Consider the following 24,298-nt stretch of genomic DNA (forward strand, 5'->3'; position numbering starts at 1 on the left):
TTTTTCTGATTTGGCTGGATGTACTCATGTTAGAGCAATATGAAATGCTGCTTTCACCACAAAAAAAAAAAAAAAAACTTAACGTCAAGAAAATGTCAAGTCACACCCTCATAAGTGTTTTTATTTTTTTAATTTAATTTAAGGCATGCGGCTATCGTTAAACAACCCAGCTACAAAGGCAACCACCAGACTCTGAGTATATGAGATCATGCAACTGCATGGGAATGGATGATAAAAGTCCAAGATAATATAGCCCATATAATTAGCCGTACAGGAGACTATCTAATTTGCAGCACTACTTGTTATAAAGAAAAAATAGAATCTATGACATTATTTTACATGTATTTTTAAATATACTAAAAAACAACACTTTATTTCATATTTGTGAGTAATTGCTAGGTATTAGTTTATACCTCATCCTTGTCGTAGACTCCGCAACATTATTTTAATAATTTTTTATTTTGAAAAAATCTAGAAATAAGATCACTTTGCCCATATTTATAATAAATTACTGGGTATTATAGTTTGGAGCTCATTTTTATATATCGTAGAATATGCAACATTGTTTTAGGGCCATTTTTTTAAAAAAAATACTGGAAAATAATACTTTACCCTACATATATATGATAAATTTGAGGTACTATAGTTTGCAACTCATCTATATTTTTTTTGTCGATAAGTCAAAAATATTCTTTAAAAATGTGATTAGTTGGAACAAAATAAAAACGCCGACTAAGAGTATAAATTAATGATGAGTTCAATTCCAATCCCAAATAAGGATACATAAAATCAATTTGGCTCCAAAGGTCTTGATCATGACCCAACCAGATTTATATTAAAAATATTAAACTTATAAGTATAATATATAATATAAAGTATAAATTAAAATTTATATATTAAACAGCACTATTACACTTTAATCCTAGTATAAATAGAATTATATCTATATATTAAAGAACTTGTATGGAAAAATATGCACAAATATAAGACTATATTGTAGTTATCAATATTTTTAAAATATTTTACATAAAAATAGTTTTGAATATCACAATATTCATTTTTCATTTTTTTATCATAGAGAAAGGATTGAGTTTTTATGAAAGGAAATAATTATTAAAATATAGACTAGCACAGCACATTTTGAGTGAGTATATTTTAAATGTGAACAAGCCTTTAATAAAAACTATAATAAATTTTAATTTTAACAAAATAAATTATTAACATGGTGGCTAGATTGGCTCTTAGCCGAGTGAAAGATCATTGGTTTGATTCCTCACGTAGGTGGTACATAGAATGATCTTTAGGTGTTTTTTATTATCAGGCCTGCATTAAATCCCTACATTTCATAAATGTGGAGAAATGTCATCGAATCCCTGCATTTCATAGTTGTAGAAAAATGCTGGGATATAATTCTCGATACCATATCAGCCGATATTTGTTCAATATTTTTAAAAATACGGGAATTTTATCGATATTTTTTAGCTAATTTGAGTTCTATAATTTCTTGTAGTTAGTCCTTTTATAAATATGGATAGCGTCCAAAGCTGCAACAAATGAACTGATTCTTCCAATATGAGAGAGAAAAGGATGAGCACCTTTACACTACTCATAAGTTACTAATGGCAGGATAGACTCGTGCAAAGAGAGAAGCCTACAAGCCATCAACCTATCCACTCACTTTTTTTCTTTTTTTTTTCTTTTTTCTTTTTTTTTTTTTTTATACAGCGGCGACTCATATTAGTCGAGTGTGAGTGTATCCAATAAAGTTAGAAAAAAAAAATATGACAGAACAGAAAAGAAATAGACTCATGATTCTTCCAAAAAACTCTTTCGAATGGTGCATAGCATAGGAGACGACCCAGTTCACCGTACTATTCGTCTTCTGATAGACATGAGAGACCCGAAAGAAGCCAAACTCTCTCGCGAACGTGTATACGTCTTAAAGAAATGAGTGCCGATTATTACAGATGTGCTATCCTTGAATCTACTCAATTACTGTAGCCGAATCTCTTTTCAGATAAATGCTATCGGCTCACTTCATTGCAGCCAAATAATCTGTGAATGAGCGGGCAGTGTGTGATGGATATACGGCTTATACGACCGAATCGCCTCCTCGGCATATCCCGTCCTATCCACTTTATCGTTTGTTAGTAGCTGAATAATCTCCATTCCCTGGCCACCATTACCTCCAAATTCCCCGATCAGAACTCAGTGGAATCCAGCTTTACAGAAGCGTCTGTAGCCAACCACTCTTGGCTCTATTCCTGCTACTCGAGAGCCTGAGACGCCCGAATGTACCAAAAGGAGGACGACGAGCAATGGGAGACGGGAGTTAAAACTTAAAAGCGGAGCCCTGCATGCATTCGGTAAACGGTAGCAGGTAGGTTGGCGCGGGGACCGTCCGAGCGTGGATAACCCGACAAGAAGATAAGGTCGTGCCGCGGCCCACGGCCCGTGTCTTTGCCGGCAAAGTGGGTCGCACGTGCTCAGATAAAGTACATGGATTCACATGGCTGGATGCGGTTTAATTGGATCATGTGGTATCTCTCACTGACCCCCAACATACATCTCCTCTGAAGAAGGTTTTAATAGTCATAATGAAAATAATATATAGTTGTTATTTGCTCGATTTGCATGTCATTATAGAAATATTAGTAGTTCTTAAAAAAAAAAATAGTTATTGATTGCATGATGCTGACATTATCTATTATATATAAAATTGAAAATTATTTTTTGAAGCAGCATGAGGATTTGAATTTAGAAAATATTTTTAATTAGTTATTATTGCTTGCTTGCTCTTTTTTGTTTATTTTGACCAACGATTTCTGAACCGAGCCGACCCGGTCTCTAACAGGGTCGGTTGTCTAACGGAAAATGGTTCCAGTTTTTTAAACGTCGAAACCTGATTGGATATAGCCAGAACCGACTGAAACTGGCTAGAATCGGCCAGAACTTGATGGATCAATACCGAACCGTACAAGTTGTTGACTGGTCTGGATCTCAGTACCAGTTTGATGAACCTTCATTTTGACTATGCAATGCAATGCTAACTATGTACCATTTAGCACCTTTTGAGATCCAAAAATATATGATGGTTTCACATCTCATGCATCCAAGGTTTGACAGATAGGTAGGTAATATGTGTTGGAAGATCAAGAACAAATGGTTCAAAGGGTCTCAAACATAAATGTTTCCTGCCACTCATGTTGGTGAGAAAGGGTCTAGAGAGCAAGCTTAAACAACTAGAAATTATTAGGACAAAGAGAAATAATTATTCCACACTCTTGGAAGAGAAGGGATACAAGAATTTCTCTTTAAAAAATAGATTATGAGGGTCAATTGTTTCGCCAAATTTCAAAAGCATCTTCTCCTCTAGCTTCCGGTGCTCATTCCTAATTACTTGGAGAAAGTATATGGGCATCTAGCCATGGCCTATGGGTGCTTGACTATTTGGATATACGTAGGTAACTCAAAGAGAAGGATAACTTATCAAGCAAACCTACATGCCTTATCATTCTTGGGTCAAATTAAATTTACTAGAGCTTTTTTCCTTTTAGTAGTAGACATGTATATCCCGGAACCTTTTAATTGGCCAGTTTGATGAAATTAAAGGCGAGGATTGGAGTGTTAGACTGCATAAAGGGATTAAGAAATCCAACAAGAATTGAATCAATCATGAAAAAAATAATTATCCTTAATTAAGTGGATTGGGCATTTTCTACTTCTTGGAAATAAAAATATAAAAACTGAACATTAATATAGTATTAAGTTTGTTGAGTGAAAATTTGAAGTAATGCTACTAATTAAGGGGGGACACTTTGAAAGATAAGGAAGAAAAATAGGGCCTAAAATACTACAAATATTTTTTTTAAAAAAAAAGCAAATAATATAATATTACATAAAATGACATCAAGAAATTTTAAATTATGCTCAAGGAGTTGTCCCTTCTTTGCTACAACAACAACCAACTCAGTTTCAATATGCTTTGGTGCTCTCGCAACCACTTTATACTTAGAATTTTGTGGATTCACCTCACTTTTCTGTCTTGCTAATCTGAATAATGAATTGGATAATCAGTTTCAATCCTTTCAGTATTTCTTGCCACCAAGGTAGGAACTTTCCTTCTATTTTTCTAAAAAAATTGATATTATTAATTACACTACACAAGAATGTTTGACGAGGATTCATAAAAGCTGATCATGTAACAACTGTGGTTATGACTATGGTTTTATAAATTATAATGTATTATTAATATCTTTACACAATTGAAAAATGATGATGAACAATGTAATTAACATGAGAAGGTATACTGTATAAACTAAGCTGGACTATGTATGATAGCGAGTAGTTGCGTTTCTTTACCTGCGAGATGTGCCCAAGTTTTCAACCACTCATGCAATAGATAACTAAAGTTTCTGGCCCGGATTATTAGATCATTTGTAAATGCAAGCAAGAGGCGATGCTCGAGAACGTGATAGGTTTGTCCTTTTCGGCAATCAAGTTGACTTTGTCTTTGCCCAAAGCATCCAACCAAATCATTTCAGCAGAAGGAGTACAATCATATGGAGGCATTGCTTTTGCCTTATTAGTCATACGTCTTGTCAGTAACATTAAAGTTGACTAGAGCAAGAGCAAGGTGACCTAATTTCTTCGACCCATCAAATGAGCATAATGCTAGATTGACCATTTACTTGGTTACAGGAACACGGAGTCAAGCCATCCATCATGGATCATTTTACCGAACTGTTACATTTTTATTTTTATTTTTGATAATCTAGATTATTCATTACCAATTAGGACATCTAATGGAGTCTGAAAATAAAATATTATAAAATTTTAGAAAAAATTCGAATCGGCCATACAATTCAATTAGGATATCATGCAATCCGCAGCTCTATTAGCTTCTTTATAAGTATGATTCGCATGGAAAGTCACATGTTGCTTATGATGGAAAAATATTAGACACGTCGATCTCGGGCTAGACCGAGCTTCTTGACCTTAGACATAAACCAAAGTAAGCGACTTCGGGAGCCGACTAGCTGAGGAGCCATTCGACAACTGCCGACGAAGACTGATAGTATCTTGGATCGGACGACTTCGGCCCTAGACGAGGAGCCAATCGACACATGCCTACAACAACTGACAGTCCTGGCAACCCATGGCTATGGCAGCATTGTAGTTGATGTGCGGTCAGGGCCATACGCCACCAAAGCGATGCCCATGCTGTAGCCATACACCTGATCACTAGTGCACGTCACATCAACCCATGTAAATGACATAATGGACTCTCCTATATAAAGGGATAGTTTGGAGGACCTTAAGTGTGCGATATTATTTACAGAAAACTCAAGATTTGTAAGTTAAGTCAACTTGGATGACCGAGGCGAAGACTCTATTAAATAGCTTGTTGGCACTGATGGAGCGCGCATGATCTCGTTGTCATCCCAAAGCTGCATAGCTCGGACCATCTCCTTTGCCACCCCAAGGGTCAGCAGAGCCGAATCAGACTCTTAACAGACTACATCAGGACGTAGGTCTTGGAGGCATGGGCTGGAGCTGAAGGGCCCTCCTCAGATGGAGCGGATAAGCTCGAACCTGACCGAGCCAAGGCATGGGCCTCAGGGGACGGCTGACGTGAAGATGTGGCAGCAGCAAAAGGTTGGACAAGAATGACCCCCTCCGAAGGGGCCGACCTGATCGGCGTCACAATCTCAACCTCAGAGTCGAGCTCCACATTCTTCCCCCAAGGTACGAGCACCTCGGGGAAGACCTCGGTGACAACTTCGACAGCAGGGGCCTATGGAGATTCCCTCCTCGGCTTCTTCTTTTGGTAGGTTTCACCCCCATATATTAGAACCAAAGACAAGGGGCTTTGCCGGAGCACCACCCAGGAGCTTGGACACTTGGGCACTCCGACAAATGAGCAAATGATGTGAGGACCTGTGCGGCATGTGTTTAGTTCTATATCAGTTATTCGCTAGGTAGATCTTGAGTACTTATAGAGGATCAAAGAACTCAAATAATTTTTAGGTGAGGTCCTGAGTTGTTATAAATGGTATCAGAGTAGACCCGATCTATAACATATGTGGACTAGAGGACACTGCAACATGGATCCATTGAGGCTGACCACAGGCCTATCGTGGCGCTTGTAATTAGATGTAAATGAATTTGAACTCTTAGCCTGATGAGGATGTCAGAGTTTAAATGAGGGAGTATGTGAGGACTTGTGCAGCCATGTGTTTAGTCTCACATCGCTTATTTACTAGATAGATCTTGTGTACCTATACAGGATCAAGAAACCCAAATAATATCTTATGGCTAGCCATTTTGGATGAGATCTTGGGTTGTTACAAATGAAGCAAGAAGTATAAACTGAAGGAAGGGGCCACCCTTATATAGGGGCTCGGACTACCATGATCAAAGTAACGGTTCGATTACTCGGCCAGATTGTGCCATGTGTCAGCTCGGGATAAGGCATGGATGATTCACCAGAATTGCTGCATTGATGGCGCCTCGGGATAGCCCCGTAATAATGGTGCCTCGAGACAGTCCAAATACGGAGACACTTCGAAAAGACCAATCGGCACATTTATTGCCCCCTGACAAAGGTCCAGTGCTCAATCGAGGTGACTTTTGTCGCCCGAACTGAAATGCAGCTCGGCCTCAAAAGTGGGGGGCAAGTGATGGAAGAAATATTGGACACCTCAAACTTAGGCCAGACCACCCTCATTGACCTCGGACATAAACCGAGATAAGCGACTTTCTCCACTATCTTCCTCTTGTGATAAGGATACCCAAATATTTCCACATCCCATCCTGCATGAATCATAAAAGAAAGCACCTCCTTCATATTATTCTTCAACTGAGGCTTGATTTTTGGGCTGAATCGGATGACTGATTTTTGCTGATTAACTTTGTGGTTTGACACCGAATAGTAAGCATCAATAATTTTCATAATAACCACGACATTTCTCTTGGAAGCTTCGGCAAGCAGTAAGAAATCATCAGCAAAAAAATATATGAAATATTGGTTGAACTCTAGGAAACACATCAGTACAAATAATAAAAGATACTGGAGAGTGGACAACCTTATTGAAGACTACCTGTAAACCGGAAGTATTCAGTTAGTGTGCCATTAATAAAAATGGCAAAAAACGTCGTTGCACAACCAAATATCCATCTGATCCACCTTTTATGAAATCCAAGTGGTTCCATAGAAGAGGAGAGAAATCTCTAACTCATTCGATTGTAAGCTCATTCTATATCCAGTTTTATAGCCATAAGACTCCTCCTACAAGGTTCTTATCCCAAATCATTAATAAACCCCCGTGCAACCAAGATATTATCAGAAATACTCTGTGATGACCCAAAGATTGATTCATAGATTGATTTTGATGATCACAAAACCTTGAAGTATAAATACTAATGTTTATGTTGCAAGGAGAAAGATATTTATTTTGCAAGGAACATAGCAAGTTGGAAGAACAGAAGAAGGCCTCCAAAGCTCTCAAGTTGGAAGAAAGCTACAATTTATTGGCCCAAGCTTAAAGTTCAAAGGATTCAATTTGGAAGAGTAAAATCAAAGAAAAAATTCAAAAGAATAGTCTTCGAGTCGACTCCTGAGGATTTCGAGTCGACTCCAATGTTTACCGAGTCGACTCCGGAGAAGTTTGAGTCGACTCCTAGGAGTCACAGGCAGAAAAGTCAGAGAGCAGTTTTCGGGTCTGAGATTCGAGTCGACTCCAGTGGAACGCGAGTCGACTCCGATGGTTGGTAGGTCGACTCCAAAGAAAGCAAGAGTCGACTCTCAGCGGAACACAAGAAAAAAGTCAGAGAGCATTTTTGGGACTCTGAGATTCGAGTCGACTCCCGCATTGCACGAGTCGACTCCGAGACTCCGCGACCATCAACAGACAGAAAACCAAGTTACTGCCTCTGAGATTCGAGTCGACTCCCAGACAGCTCGAGTCGACTCCAAGACAGCTTCACATCAAAAAGGCAGAAGACCAAGTTTCGCAAACTGAGAGCCGAGTCGACTCCAAGGAAGTTCGAGTCGACTCCAAGACTAGACGAGCCAAAAGACAGAGGATCGGGAGTTCGGGCTCTGAGATTCGAGTCGACTCCCAGGACAGTCGAGTCGACTCGAGAGGACAAAATTCAAAATTGGATCCACGGACTTCAGTGGATGCGCCGACTCCGAAATTGCCAAGTCAGCTCCAGAAGTTGGCGAGTCGACTCCGGGTTAAGACGAGTCGACTCCCAGTCGAGGATGCACCATAATTCAAATTTGGAACAGTGGCCGAGTCGTCTCCAGTAAAGCACGAGTCGACTCCTGCAACAGGCGAGTCGACTCCTGATCGCGCGAGTCGACTCCGATCCCAACGGTAATATTGTCAGGAAGTGCAGACTGTGTCCAACGGCTCTATTTTTGTCTCTAACGGCTAGATTCTTATTTCCACGCCATCAAAAGCTATAAAAACAAGAGGAGAGCTAGGGGAGAAGGTATGGAAGTGGGAAAGAACATTTAGAGAAGAGATCTCAAAGAGATTACAAGAGAAATCTCCCATAAGCACAAAAGGGCCATTCAAAGTAAAATAGAGAGAAGAAGAGCATCCAAGTGAATCCCAAAGCTTCCTCTCCATCCGTGTGCTGCCTCGGTGATCCTCTACTTCGTGCCAAATCAGAAGAGGGTCAAGTAAAGAAGAAGCCGAGCTCCTTCATCTTCAAAACTCGTTTGAGGGCTTCTCTTTACTCTATTTGTTTATATTGTCATATTTGCTTGTTTAAGAAGCTTTGTTTTGTTTTATACTTTGTTTTAATATCTTGTAACTTGATTCAATCAAGGGATTGAATCAAGGGGTTAAGGTTTGTTGGTGAGCCAAAGGGAAAACCAACTGTGTAAGGTTTGTTGGTGAGCCAAAGGGAAAACCAACTGTGTAAGGTTTGTTGGTGAGCCAAAGGGAAAACCAACTGTGTTAGGTTTGTTGGTGAGCCGAGGGTAAAACCAACGAGTAGGGTTCGATTGTGATCCCGGGAAAACAATCGGAGTGGTTCTAGTCGGTGAGCCTGGAAAAACCGACCGAGTTCGTTGTGCGCTCGTAAAACAACAAGTTGGGTTGTGAGCTTGTAAAACAACCGGCTGTAATCGGTAGGATTATAGTGAAATTCCCAAGAGGTCTTGGGGAGTGGATGTAGGTGCTGGGGTGCACCGAACCACTATATGTCCTTTGTGTTTGTAATGCCTCTCGTTATTGTCTAACTAACACACTTACTTACTTAGATAAATTGCTTGCTTAATTCTTATCCGCACATCCTTTAGTTGCAAGCATATTTAATCAAGTCGAAGTCTATACATCAAACCCTTGCTAAGTTTAACTTTCACTGTGCATCTATACAACTTAGCATAGTTAATCAAAAAGTTTTAGAAGTAGCATAAAAGTTTTGAAAGACCCAATTCACCCCCCCTCTTGGGTTGTATCTACTGGGCAACAAGTGGTATCAGAGCAGGTGCTCTAAGTTTAATTATTGATCTCACGATCAAGAGCCAAAGATCATGACAAGTCAAATAGATAGTTTTCTAGGAGAAGGACAATCAATTGATACACCTCCACTATTTAATGGCATAAACTATACACATTGGAAAATACGCATGCGCATTTTTATTCAATCACAAAACTATTATTTATGGAAAATCATAACAAATGACCTTCACACACTCTCACAAACTATTAATGAAAAGGACTTAGCACAATTGAACGCTAATGCTATGAACATGTTATATTGTGCTATTCAAGAAACGAAGTTTAATGAAATTTCTGCATGCTTATCTGCTAAGGAGATCTGGGATACTTTAGAAAATATTTATGATAAATCTCAGACTAGCTCACATGTGCTTCAAATATATACTAACAATGAGACTGCAGAAAAGGGTGTTGAATCTCCCTCAGTCGAGTCGACTCCAAGTATCTCAGAGTCGACTCTCAAGTTCACCGAGTCGACTCCAATAAGGTCCGAGTCGACTCCGAGGCAAATCAGCTTCCTAAAGACAAAGAAGAAAAGGAAGCAAGAAGAAAGGAAGAAAGAGATAAAAAGGAAGAAAGCCTTGACCAAGAAAGAGTCAAGCCAGAAAATAAAAGTTAGGAGCGACAATGATGATATTAGCTCCAAGAAACTACAAGAGGTAACTGACTTGTGCTTTATGGCACAAGAAGACAAGGTAAAAACTGAATCTACTCTTACATCAAATAATTTTCAAGAAAAATTTTCTTATGATGAATTATTAAATGCTTTTCATGATTTGTATGGTGAATGTAGAAAATTAGTTGTAAAGAATAAAAATCTTAAGAAACTAAATCTGAAAATTTCAAAAGAAAGAAATTCTAATGATGAAATACAAGAGAAACTAAATTCTGAAAATGAATGCTTAAGGTCATTTTCAGAAGAATTGATTCAGAAAAATCATAGCTTAATTAAAGAAAATCAAAACTTAAGCGAAGAAATTAATCAATTAAAATCTTGCATTAACAAATTCACCGTAAGCTCAGAAAGATTAAAAATGATGTTTGAAAGCCAACATGCTGATTTTGATAAATCAAAATTTAGCTTGACTCCTTCACTTAGCCATAAATCTCTAGAGAAAAAGGTTATCAATTTACCAAGCAAACCATTAAATAAGATAACTTATTTCAAAAATGAAAAGGATGGGAATAACAACTTTACCTATTGTTCTAGTATAATTAAATCAAATGGTAAAGTTATTACTATTAAACAGATATAGGTTCCAAAAGGAACCATATGTCCTAACTCTCAAGGACTCAAGCAAGCTTGGGTACCCAAAATGAGAAAATGAGGATGTACACATAGGTGTACCAAGGTACCCATGGAACATAAAGAAACTTAAAAAGTTATTAACAAAAAAAATAATAATGAAATCAGTAATTCTTGCATCTCATCATTATTTGTGCTTTAGTATTTGATATGATTTGCTAGTAGTGATCAATTTTGTGATATAGAAAATACTTTTGGAAATATAATCAAATCATTTCATTTTACTCACTAGTGGATAAGGTGCTAAATGATTAATCAACTTATTAAGAATAACTCTATGAATTCTCTATATGCTTGATTGAGAGTTTTTATCTATGGCATTATTGTTTATTGATCATAGATATGATAATGTGTACTTGGTATGCTTTTGAATATATGCACTATGAATACCAAGATTAAAGAAACCATATTTGGCATATGAAATCAGCTCATGCTAGTATGTACTTAATCTCAAAAGACCTTGCCATAGGCTTACTTAGATTATCCTCTTAAAGGTCAAAGTTTTACTATGCATGCTAACTAAGGAAACAAACAAAAATAATTTCTAAATCTAGAGATGTTGTTTCCAACACTAATTTTTCAAAAGCTTACATTAGCCTTGTTCTTGGCTCTCAAATTAAAATATTTTCTGCATTGGCACAAACTCACAAAAAGCGATCAAATGATAAAGGTTTGCAAACTATGAAATCATGGCATAGTAATTGAAAACCAATTTTGTGTTAAGTTGTGCACAGAAAAATAATATTTTCAGCACTAAGGACACCTTAAGTAAAATAGGATTAATAGAATTCTTGAAGAAATGAAAAAGACAATTGTGTATGATAGTCATCTACTTAAATGATTTTTTAAAAAAAAAAGCTATCATCACTGTTTGTCATACATATGATTTCTATTAGATCTATTTTTGATGAAAACTCTTTTTGATCTTCTGAAAAATGGAAAATGAACCATTGCATATCTTTCATATTTTTCAGTCGTACATGTTATGCTTGATATGTTCTTATGAAAAATAATGCCAAATCTGATAGAGATATGTCTATCCTTGGATATCATTCATCAAGCAATGCATATAGAATATTCAATGAAAAGATTTTAGTTGCAAAAATATCAAATCGTCTTATTCTCTATGAGACTAATGATTTATTGTCAAGATACTAAGATCAAATTATATATGGTTAATCTTTTACATATAACAATCTGAAAACTTGTTAATAATTATAACAAAATTGAGTTTTTCAGAAATGTACTTAATGAAGAAAAATTGATAAATACTAAAAGACTGAATCAAGAAAAGATGAAATAGATCTTGATTCTTGCATGATTAAAAGTAAAGATCACCACTATCATTTGCTTGACTCATGAGCTTTATATTCTGTCAAATGAATGTGTAGAATTCACTCCTATGTGGTTATTTCATTAAAAAGTAGATCTATGTCAAATAACCACCATATTTAAAAATTACACATTACATATATGATAAAGCAATATGTGATTTAAAACAAGCATCAAAAGCTTGATATATAAAAGCTTAGGTAACCTTGTTGATAGAAAGTAATAGTGATAAATCTATGCATCAAAAAGAAGAATCTATGATATCTTGCTTGCTCATAGCACACATTGATGGCATCATTTTTGTTCTACCAATGAAAATTTATATGAATAGTTATATTGCAAGGTGAGTTTGAAATATGATGAATGAATTAACATCTTCTCTCAAACTCCAAATTAAGACAAACAGGAAAGGAGATCTTCATTGACTAACATTAGTCCACAAGAAAACTCTTATAGAAGATTGGCGTGAAGAAGGTATATCTATGACCCCATCTTGTAGAAATTGTAAAGGATGAGCAAAGTAAATCTATTATTTAAAGCTGTATTGAAGCATGATAGAATAATTATTTTATCATACAGCTAGTAGACCAGATTGTATGCTCATTATGTGACCTTGTGCAAGACTTCAATCTAACTTTAATTAATCATATTTTATTGATAACAAATACATCATAATCTGAATTTTGATAGAAACAAACGTTTAAGATAAGTTGATTAAAACTTAGTTAACACATCTTATTGATAATTATCTTAAGCAAATAGAATCTAAACTAAATTGATTTGACCTTGATAAATCTGTCTATTGCCTCACATGCTTGTCCTTGAACTATCTTGGTTAATGAATCTATCTCTTTAGTTCAAGTGATATGTGCTTGCTTATATTTAGGCAATCTCTTGAGTAAAGTGACTCAACATGCAACTATTGTCATATCTTATATTGAGTCATCTAGTTAAAAATATATGTGTTGGATGAATGCTTTGTATCTTAAAGAAACTAATGACCTTCCTTCAAGAAAGAAAAATGAGAAATTTACATGCTTGAAGGATATCTTCATGTAAGATACACTAAAGATTCACATGCAAACAAGAGAGAGGATCTTCTTCAGCCAAAAGTTCACACATAAGAAATCTAGTTTGGCTTGAAGAACATATAATGAATAGGTAATTTAGATACCTTTCTCACAAATTAGTTGAGCAAAGTCAGTAACTTAAATCTTATTATGGCATGATTAAATTCTTTAATTATTAATTTTTGATATCATGTCTATATGTGTATTGACTGACTTATACTTTTAGAAATTATTTCATAGTTTGCCCAAACTAAAATATATCTTTGCCTATGTCATAACCATGAAATACACAAGTATATGCTTAAAATTTTGATGTAAAATAACTTGTGAGAAGTTATGAATCCTTGAGCACAATGAAAATGTTGTTTGCATAATATACATCTATATGATACATAAGATTATCTCTTTATTCTACTCTTTCATGTAAATTACTTGAGAATGACAAAAAGAGAGAGAGATAAAGAAAAGAAAATGGACATTGTTCAAGAGATAAAAAATCTGAGCAAAGGCAAGTACTTCAATCTTAAGGAAAAGCAAAACAAGCATAATATATTCGGCACATTTGGAAGGGTTAAAATCTATAATTAATTACACTCAAACAGGGAGAGTTTGGAGTGAACATTTTAACCTTTCTATATTGCTCATCATAGGGATGGTGCCAATGGGGAGGCTAGTGGTAGTACCCGGCACTATTTGACCCAACTATTCGGTGTAGGGCATATTAGGGATGGCACAAGAGGGAGGCTAGTGGTAGTACCTCGTGCCCCTTCCCAACTCCACCGGATAGGGAGCAAATAGAGTATAGAGCATAAGAAAGTAAAAATGAAAGACAAAGTTAATAAAAGTATATAAGAAGAATCAAGTCAATTTTTTAAACACTTGAAAACATACTTTAAGGATGAAATCAGTGCAAGATTATATATAAATAGGGGGAGTTTATTTGAAAAGGAATAGATTTTGATTCTTGACATGCTTGTTCTTAGTATTTTAATGCATGACTCAACACATGATATATTTTGCATATGGTATGATGTCTTGATTTATGGGTTCTCAATATTTTGTAATGCTCCATGCTTGGACAACTTGATTGAATGTTTGGAATATTACATAAAATTTTTGTTTGGCATTATTGAAAAGAAATTTTCAGATTGGTTGTTAACAATCATCATTAAAACCTGAAAGTTGAATAAAGGAGAAGAGAAGGATATCTCTATTTAGGAAAAATAAATTGATTTTGTTCTATCCTTCAACTTGCCTAAATTTGGTATATAATGTTCAAATTCGTACCAAAACTCAACATTTAATACAAAGATTCTGAATATGCTCTTATATGTTTGAAATATGTATTTTCAATCGTAATGATTTAAGATGAGCTATAATGTGGAAGATACATATCTCAAATTATGATTTTGAAAGCCTCAATTGAAAATCCTATGTAATTCAGAATCTGATTTTGTATACAAGCTTAAACTCAATATGATTTCTAAATAAAATCTTAATGTAAGAAAAACAGAATTAATTCTGATGCCTTTGGTTGATTGCTCCGATACGCATCCGAAACATATCATTTCTTATCTTCAAAGTGTACTAATATTGGTCCAAATGATGTGTCTTTCGATGATCTTGATTGCAAACAAAAATTTCTAAATATATGATTTTATTTTGATATTAAAAAGATTTATTGTGTTTCATGAATACATTGGTGAAAAACTATGATTAAGAAATTGAGTTCTATAAATATATATACCTCAATGATCATCTATATGTTTTTCTCTCCTACATTCTTAAAGATTTCCATCAGAATATCAATAGAGTGAATGATCTTAAAACTAGAAATATTTCAGTTCACTCAAATGACTCTAAAAGAAAGAAAATGTAAATGCTTTTGAAAGAAATTGAGCTTCAATTGAACCATTTTCTGATTAATACTTTTATACATTTTCTCTAAGATTAGGAGAAAGCATAACTTGTTCTTAAAGGATTAGAAAGAGTGATTACTATAAATTCTGAATAATTCTAGATCACTCTACATTCTTGATATTACAGAATTTCAGTGTTATTCATGTTTATCACTAAAATCTGAAATTCAACAATTTAAAATGATTAAAGAAGAATGCATCTTTTGAGGGGGAGCTTTAGATATTCAGTATCCTATCCCAAAGACACTTTATTTTGATGCATGCTTTGAATTTTATGGATTGATTTTGATGAACCTCCTTATATTGCAAGACATGCTTTAATTATCTTGAGATGAGTTCTATAAAGGTTGTCTTATCTCAAACCTTGAGTCTTATGAAAATAAGCTGAAACTTATAGAAAATATATTTTTGAGATTGACAATTTTGTTGAACATTATCTTAGGATTCTAAACTCTTAAATGGAATGATCAATTGAAGGGGAGAAAGAAAATTTCAGAAGGAGAGGTCTTATTGGACTTAATTGCATAAATCTATAGCTAAAGGAGAGAGAAAGAATACTAAATGAAAAGTAATCCTAATACTCTCCAATATGTATCATCTGAAACTTAAATTTGAAAATTTTTATGATACACCTTGAGGCGTGTTATTTGGTTAGTATATCTTATGCATCACTCATGAACCAAATTACAAATCTTGAGAGCCTCTAATTTAATGAAACAGGGGGAGAACAATGTATTAAATTTTCTTGAGTATCTCTTAGAAAATCTATTTTGAACCTCACTAATGAGTCCTAATTGGCTTGCTCTTTGGAACTTCAATTTTGTGCAAATTCATTATTTTATGTATCAAATTATGCTTATTTTCTAAAGGAATAAAAGAAAGTCTTTAAAAGAGCTCAAAGATGTATCAAAAATTGCATAAACTCATATTTTGGTATTTGTGCCCCAATGCTCTTATTATCATATAAGAACTTTGAAGTCATTAAGAATTAATGATCCAACATGATGATATGTTTTTCCAAATATATAAGTTTTGATCTTTTACTCTGAAAATTAATTAAATTGCTCTCATGTTGATAAAATACTTAATAGATTGGGCAAAAGGTCTTAAATGAACAAGCTTTCATACTTAGTGAAGAGAGGTTAGATTTCCACTCATATTTTTCCTTGAATATCATTTGTGGTACTTCTTGAATTAACCTAAGGAAGATTCCACCTACACTTGATTAGAAAACTATCTGTGGTATCAAATTAAAAAAAAACCTCTTGAATTCACACTCGATGTGTTCTGCTCTGATCTTTGTACTTAATGTTTCACTATCTTTTTGATGTTGTCAAAAAGGGGGAGAAATATCTAAGTATATGCTATATACTCAGAATGCTTTATTACTTTGAATTGAATACAAATCAGCTTAAAATTTAAATATGTTGATTGTGTTAAGCTGATTAAATCTAAAGCATTATCATGAAGTATGTTTTTAAATATATATGTTTTCCACTTCATGCAACTTAGCTATGTAATACTTCTAGAAATCAATATCTTTTATATTGCATATACTCCAAGTTTTGTCATCATCAAAAAGGGGGAGATTGATGACCCAAAGATTGATTCATAGATTGATTTTGATGATCACAAAACCTTGAAGTATAAATACTAATGTTTATGTTGCAGGAGAAAGATATTTATTTTGCAAGGAACATAGCAAGTTGGAAGAACAGAAGAAGGCCTCCAAAGCTCTCAAGTTGGAAGAAAGCTACAATTTATTGGCCCAAGCTTAAAGTTCAAAGGATTCAATTTGGAAGAGTAAAATCAAAGAAAAAATTCAAAAGAATAGTCTTCGAGTCGACTCCTGAGGATTTCGAGTCGACTCCAATGTTTACCGAGTCGACTCCGGAGAAGTTTGAGTCGACTCCTAGGAGTCACAGGCAGAAAAGTCAGAGAGCAGTTTTCGGGTCTGAGATTCGAGTCGACTCCAGTGGAACGCGAGTCGACTCCGATGGTTGGTAGGTCGACTCCAAAGAAAGCAAGAGTCGACTCTCAGCGGAACACAAGAAAAAAGTCAGAGAGCATTTTTGGGACTCTGAGATTCGAGTCGACTCCCGCATTGCACGAGTCGACTCCGAGACTCCGCGACCATCAACAGACAGAAAACCAAGTTACTGCCTCTGAGATTCGAGTCGACTCCAAGACAGCTTCACATCAAAAAGGCAGAAGACCAAGTTTCGCAAACTGAGAGCCGAGTCGACTCCAAGGAAGTTCGAGTCGACTCCAAGACTGGACGAGCCAAAAGACAGAGGATCGGGAGTTCGGGCTCTGAGATTCGAGTCGACTCCCAGGACAGTCGAGTCGACTTGAGAGGACAAAATTCAAAATTGGATCCACGGACTTCAGTGGATGAGCCGACTCCGAAATTGCCAAGTCAGCTCCAGAAGTTGGCGAGTCGACTCCGGGTTAAGACGAGTCGACTCCCAGTCGAGGATGCACCATAATTCAAATTTGGAACAGTGGCCGAGTCGTCTCCAATAAAGCACGAGTCGACTCCTGCAACAGGCGAGTCGACTCCTGATCGCGCGAGTCGACTCCGATCCCAACGGTAATATTGTCAGGAAGTGCAGACTGTGTCCAACGGCTCTATTTTTGTCTCTAACGGCTAGATTCTTATTTCCACGCCATCAAAAGCTATAAAAACAAGAGGAGAGCTAGGGGAGAAGGTATGGAAGTGGGAAAGAACATTTAGAGAAGAGATCTCAAAGAGATTACAAGAGAAATCTCCCATAAGCACAAAAGGGCCATTCAAAGTAAAATAGAGAGAAGAAGAGCATCCAAGTGAATCCCAAAGCTTCCTCTCCATCCGTGTGCTGCCTCGGTGATCCTCTACTTCGTGCCAAATCAGAAGAGGATCAAGTAAAGAAGAAGCCGAGCTCCTTCATCTTCAAAACTCGTTTGAGGGCTTCTCTTTACTCTATTTGTTTATATTGTCATATTTGCTTGTTTAAGAAGCTTTGTTTTGTTTTATACTTTGTTTTAATATCTTGTAACTTGATTCAATCAAGGGATTGAATCAAGGGGTTAAGGTTTGTTGGTGAGCCAAAGGGAAAACCAACTGTGTAAGGTTTGTTGGTGAGCCAAAGGAAAAACCAACTGTGTAAGGTTTGTTGGTGAGCCAAAGGAAAAACCAACTGTGTTAGGTTTGTTGGTGAGCCGAGGGTAAAACCAACGAGTAGGGTTCGATTGTGATCCCGGAAAAACAATCGGAGTGGTTCTAGTCGGTGAGCCTGGGAAAACCGACCGAGTTCGTTGTGCGCTCGTAAAACAACAAGTTGGGTTGTGAGCTTGTAAAACAACCGGCTGTAATCGGTAGGATTATAGTGAAATTCCCAAGAGGTCTTGGGGAGTGGATGTAGGTGCTGGGGTGCACCGAACCACTATATGTCCTTTGTGTTTGTAATGCCTCTCGTTATTGTCTAACTAACACACTTACTTACTTAGATAAATTGCTTGCTTAATTCTTATCCGCACATCCTTTAGTTGCAAGCATATTTAATCAAGTCGAAGTCTATACATCAAATCCTTGCTAAGTTTAACTTTCACTGTGCATCTATACAACTTAGCATAGTTAATCAAAAAGTTTTAGAAGTAGCATAAAAGTTTTGAAAGACCCAATTCACCCCCCCTCTTGGGTTGTATCTACTGGGCAACACTCTGTCCTCCGACAAAAGCACCTTGCTCTGGACTATTCAGACTAGGTACAATCAACTTAAATATATTGACCAAAATTTTTGTGGTAATCTTATAAAGGATGGTGCATCGATAGATAGGTCTAAATTGACTAGGTTCAAAGGCATCCTGCATTTTGGGAATCAATGTTATGAAGGTCTCTTTCCACATCTCGGGCATATTCGCTAAGTCAAAAAATTGTCTAATCGCCGCTACCACTTTTTGATGAATGATTGTCCAATATCTTCTGAAAAATAGTGGGAGGAAACCATCCGGACATGGGCCTTATCCTCAACCATGGACTTAATAGCCTCCTCTATCTCCTTTTCACTAACATATCTAATTAAATGTTGATTCTCAGCCTCGAAACTCAACTGTCAGGTGGGGGGAAGGAAAAGGGTGAATCAATATTAGTATCCACTGCCCATCTGTACTTGAGAATGGAAAATATCTCCTATCTAATAGTATTCACATCATCTGTCAAATCGCCATGGCTATCCTTTAGAAGCCGAATGCTGTTTCTTTGCCTCCTAATAATGGTAGTTTGGTGGAAAACCTCATATTTCTATCACCTTCTCTAACTTGCATCAACCTGTATTTTTGCCTCCAAAATACCTTCTGTTGATGTAATAAAAAGTTTTTAAAAGCTAACTTCTTCCATAGAATAGATGAGTCATCTAGAGACAACCCGCCCTTCTAATCCTCCTAAATCTATGTTTCTTCTATAGACTTGTCAAGTTCCTCCAGCTGCGCAAAAATATTGCCCACATATTCTTGGTTCCATCTTCTTCACCTTTTGCGAGTGATTTCCAATCTGCGAGTGACATGGTACATCATCACATTACCTCTTATTAGTACCCTCCATTCATTTTTCACTATTTCCTAGGACTAGGGATAGGCTGTCCAAATTTTCTCATATCGAAAGGGTGGATGGAAGGGGATATCTAGGTAGGTTGTACCTAATAAAGGTCCGTGGTTTGAAGCAATGCAAGGAAGGTGGCACACCTGATAATTGGAAAACTATGGAATCCAATTGGTAATAGCATACGCTTTGTCAATTTGTTCCCAAACTCTAGCTTGTCCAGATCTATTGCTGCACCATGCATATTTGGGCCCGATGAAGCCAAGGTCGAGAATATTGTTTGTGTTGATGAACTTGCAAAAGTCCTTGGACTCTACCTTATCAAAATAGGTTCTGCCACCTCTCTTATCTCTCGGCCTTCCAATAAAGTTAAAAACTTTCCTAAGATTAGAGATAAATTATATTTATATTCAATAGTACGAAAAAACTATACTTACCCCTCTGAGATTTATTTTTATCCAATACTTTATCCAAATGCTACGTCAGATTTTTTTTTTTTTAATGACCAAAATAATTTTATAAAAGTCCTCCTAAGGTTTATGTTTATGAAACTTACATCCAATATTTTGTAAAACCTACAGTTACACCCAATTAAATTGATAGAGTTAGTGAAATCATATATCTATTATAAAAAGTCAAAATTAACCCTATAAGAAAAAATAAGGCTCCTCTTTCATTTTTTCGACTCTTCGTTTGCTTCGAAGTCTTCCGTTTTTAAGAGTCTTTTTTTTAGAATTGGTGGCTAGGGTTTCTTTCTTGCTTCACCACCCTACCATGAGTATCCCTTCCCAATGAGTGACTGATGATAAGCTTTCTTTCCAACTGGCATTTAGGACGAGCATTCTTAATTTCCGATTAGCATTCGGCAATATGCATCCTTCCTGATTAGATTTTATTTTTGCTTTTCCACCCAACCACATCACAATGCTCGGAGATGCCAGTGTATCATTTGCTGATTCTGTGTTCTACTTATTCAATACTATTGACATGATTTCTTAACATTATCATTGTGGATGAGAATCCCTGTGCTACATATAGAATTATGATAGCTCTGGCAACCTGTCATCAAAAGGATCCAAATCAATACGTACATGAGAACTCTTCTTTTTGGAGGGTGCATCAGTTACAGTTCTATGGTCTGGCTTGGTCATGAATAGGATGGCTTAAGCGACAAAACTCTTGATGTTAATTTTTTACAGTAGAAAAGTTTATAGGTATTCACTTGCCTGAGAGATCTAGATTGGTTTTTTTTTAGCACGTAGCTTTTTTTTGATGATTCATCAAGATCAAATTTCTGACCTATAGTGCCTCATGGCTTTTCTTCTTCTTGCATGAATGTTATATCGCTTAAGGCTAGTTTGGTAATTTTAAAAATTTTCCTGATATGACATTTAAATCCTATTTAAGTTAACGATTTGAATAAAAATAAACCTAAGAGGAATAAGCATAAACATAAACCTCAAGGGGGGTTTTGTAATTTACTTAAGTTAAAATCACCCACCACCATTAAGGAAAAACCTTGCTGTATCACACTGGTAATCTCATTCCACAAAATTCTCCAATGTTTGTAATTTGTATTTGTTTACGTAGCAACCAAAATCCGGTTCAGTACCATTTTTAGATATAACCAAAATAGCTTGTTGATTACATTTATTGAAAACATCAATAATAATAGCATTCTTAACCCTCCAAATAACAATTCCTCCTGATAAATCTTGAGATTCAATAGCATAGAAACTCCAATTGTTGGGAGGCCGATGCCATACTTTGAGAAGGATTCATCCCGAAAGATGAGTTTCAAACAATATACAAATTTCCGGATTGTGCCATTTTCCAAAGGAGTTATTGAAGGAGGGCTTTTCCGCCCCGCAATTCCACAATAATAGCTTCATTGTAATGCTGAATCAATAGAAACCTTCTGCTTTCCCAATCCTACATCAGGTCTTCCCTGTTCTGATTGATCTGCCAAGCACTCGATCGCCTGTTTGATCAGCTTCGCCACTTCCCCATGAGATTGATGATAAGTTTGAAAGTTTTCACTCTCTGACACCTCCTTGTGCCCCTGTACTTGATGATCGATGGTATGTCCCCCACTTAGTTCATGGAAACTTGCTGCAAGTTCCATTGCCCAAAGCTTTCTTTTTGCCTCGCTCACCCCCTAATTAGATAGTGTAAGTGCTTTAGATCCCCTTCCAAGGGAGCCACATCATCACGCCTCTTCCCATCTTTTGCATAAAGAGAGGACTTTGGACTGATCCCGAACAAAAATTTCACTTACAAGATTATTTTTCCTTAAAAAGCTGATTTCTGAAGATATAATATCTAAAAAAAATAATTTTGGAATGTTTAGTTAACCATAAAAAAAAAAGATACATTCTAAAATGACTTATTTTTGGTTGAGCATCTACTTTTTTTAAAAAAATTATATGAAATAACTATCATACCTTTAATAAATAAAAAAAATTTATTTATCAATTTTGATTGCTTAAGAGTAGTTTTGGGGAAAAAAAAGATTCCAATTTCTAATCAGGATAGCTTTTTCATGTCTCTTATGAATTTTTCTTTTTTTATGGAAATGCTAATTTTCTATCCTTTTTCTTTAAAAATTCTAACCAAAAAGAGTTCTTTTTTCATTTTTTTTATTGACCACACTTTTTTTTCTTTTTTTTCTGCGAACCAAACAGAGTCGTAAAAGACTCCGCACTCTGTTCATAATATGGACCATCTCGACGAAAAGTATGTTCACCTATTATTTGATTTATGGACTCCCTAATCATCGGGCCATTAAATTTCTACGGCTCTGGTCCACATATCAAGCCCACACTAGTTTTTTGAATTTTGGAGTGACAAACATAAGTAGGCTTGAAATAAGCTTGCATGGGCTTGCACGATTTGACTCTATCACTTCAGAGTTGTGGCAAGTTAGGCTAGAGGCCCGTAGTCAGCCCTAATAGATCCGTACTACGGTGTTTCTTAGTCCACATAGGTTATGGTCCACATTCGCTCAAATACCATTTATCACAACTCAAGACCTCACTCAAAAAGGTTAGTTGGAAAGTATTATTTGGGTTCCTTGATCCTGTATAAGTATTCAAGATCTATCCAACTAGAAAGGAATGCAACTACCAAAATAGTATAGGTAGTGGATCTTAGTGCATGGGTAGGTTTGATTTCATCTAGCTTTTAAGCTCAAACATCCGCATTCCCTTATAACCCATGAAGGTTTAAATGAGAAATTCGGTATGGTTCGCTCTGGCTAACAAGTTGTGCTAGGGGTGGCAATCGGGTCATGTCAGATACGGGTCGGGTTGGATGCAGGTTGGGTCAGAAAATCATCCATCCAAATCCGACATATTTATTAAATTTGCCAAACTTTCAAATCTAAATTAGAGTTGTTTATTAAATAATTAACCTGACCCGACACATATAATCTGTTTATTAAATAAGTTAAACAGGTTAGACAGGTTAAACATGTTAGACATGTTTTAAATGGGTTAAATTGATTTAAACAGGTTAAACATGTTAAGCAAGTTGGGGTAAATATGTTAGAAATAGGTTAAGTAGGTTTCCAACAGGTTAAAATAGCTTTTAAACAAGTTAAACAAGTCAGATCATAACCAAACCCAATTATTAAACGAGTCAAAATGGGCTAAACGGGTCAAAAAAATTAAATCTGAAACTAACCCGTTTAATAAATAGGTTTAGACGGGTTGACTTATTTACGACCTAGATCCCTTTATGTGAAACCCGAATTTGCTTAAAATGGGTCGTTCGCAGGTCGGGTTGACAAGTCGGGTCATAAAATGCCACCCCTAAGCTGGCCCCAATTTGTCTCAATAAAGCTCATAGGCCGCATCCAAACTAAAGAATCAAACGTCACATTTCTTTTTGACCCAAGTGCAAGTCCTACATATATGACTAGTAGGGGAGGCCATAAGGACAACAAATAAAATTTTGGAAAGTTTTGGTTGCGGTGGTTTGTTGATTGTAATTTGCCATGTTGTCTCGGAATTAAACAATGATAACTTTATTCATCTAAGTATTGCGAAAGTTTTGAATTATTTTTGGCTTCTTTTTCACATCAAAAAAATTAAATATGGCTTTAATAAATTCATATATTTATATTTCAAAGAGCCATTCGAGCAATGATAAAGCCATGTTCGTTGTTTCTGATTTTTAAAAGCGAATCTCAAAAATAAATCCGTATGAGTTATCAGATAAAAATATATTACACAATCATTTTCAGGCCAAGCCGAGCTATGCCCCAACTTGAATCCAATTTGAATATTTTTTTTCGGATTTTGGGCAGAGGTTAGGCTCCAATTTTTTTGGATAATCTAGGCCTGAGTTCAGGCCCCAGACCGATTGGGCCGGCCCCCATTACCCATTTAGACCAAAAATAGGTCTCGCCCAAACCCGATTGAAATTTAATATTTTATAATATTATTTTATAAGAAAATAAGCTAGTTAAAAATTAGGTTCTTCTCATAATATAAGTAAATGATATATGATACTTTATTTTCAACTAAACCTATTTTAATTTGTTATTTATTTTCTCTTTATTTTCTCTA

Source organism: Phoenix dactylifera, chromosome 2 (assembly GCF_051530095.1).
Source record: "Phoenix dactylifera cultivar Ajwa chromosome 2, Ajwa_hap1_PhDact_Kaust_v1.1, whole genome shotgun sequence".
NCBI classification, from domain to species: domain Eukaryota; kingdom Viridiplantae; phylum Streptophyta; class Magnoliopsida; order Arecales; family Arecaceae; genus Phoenix; species Phoenix dactylifera.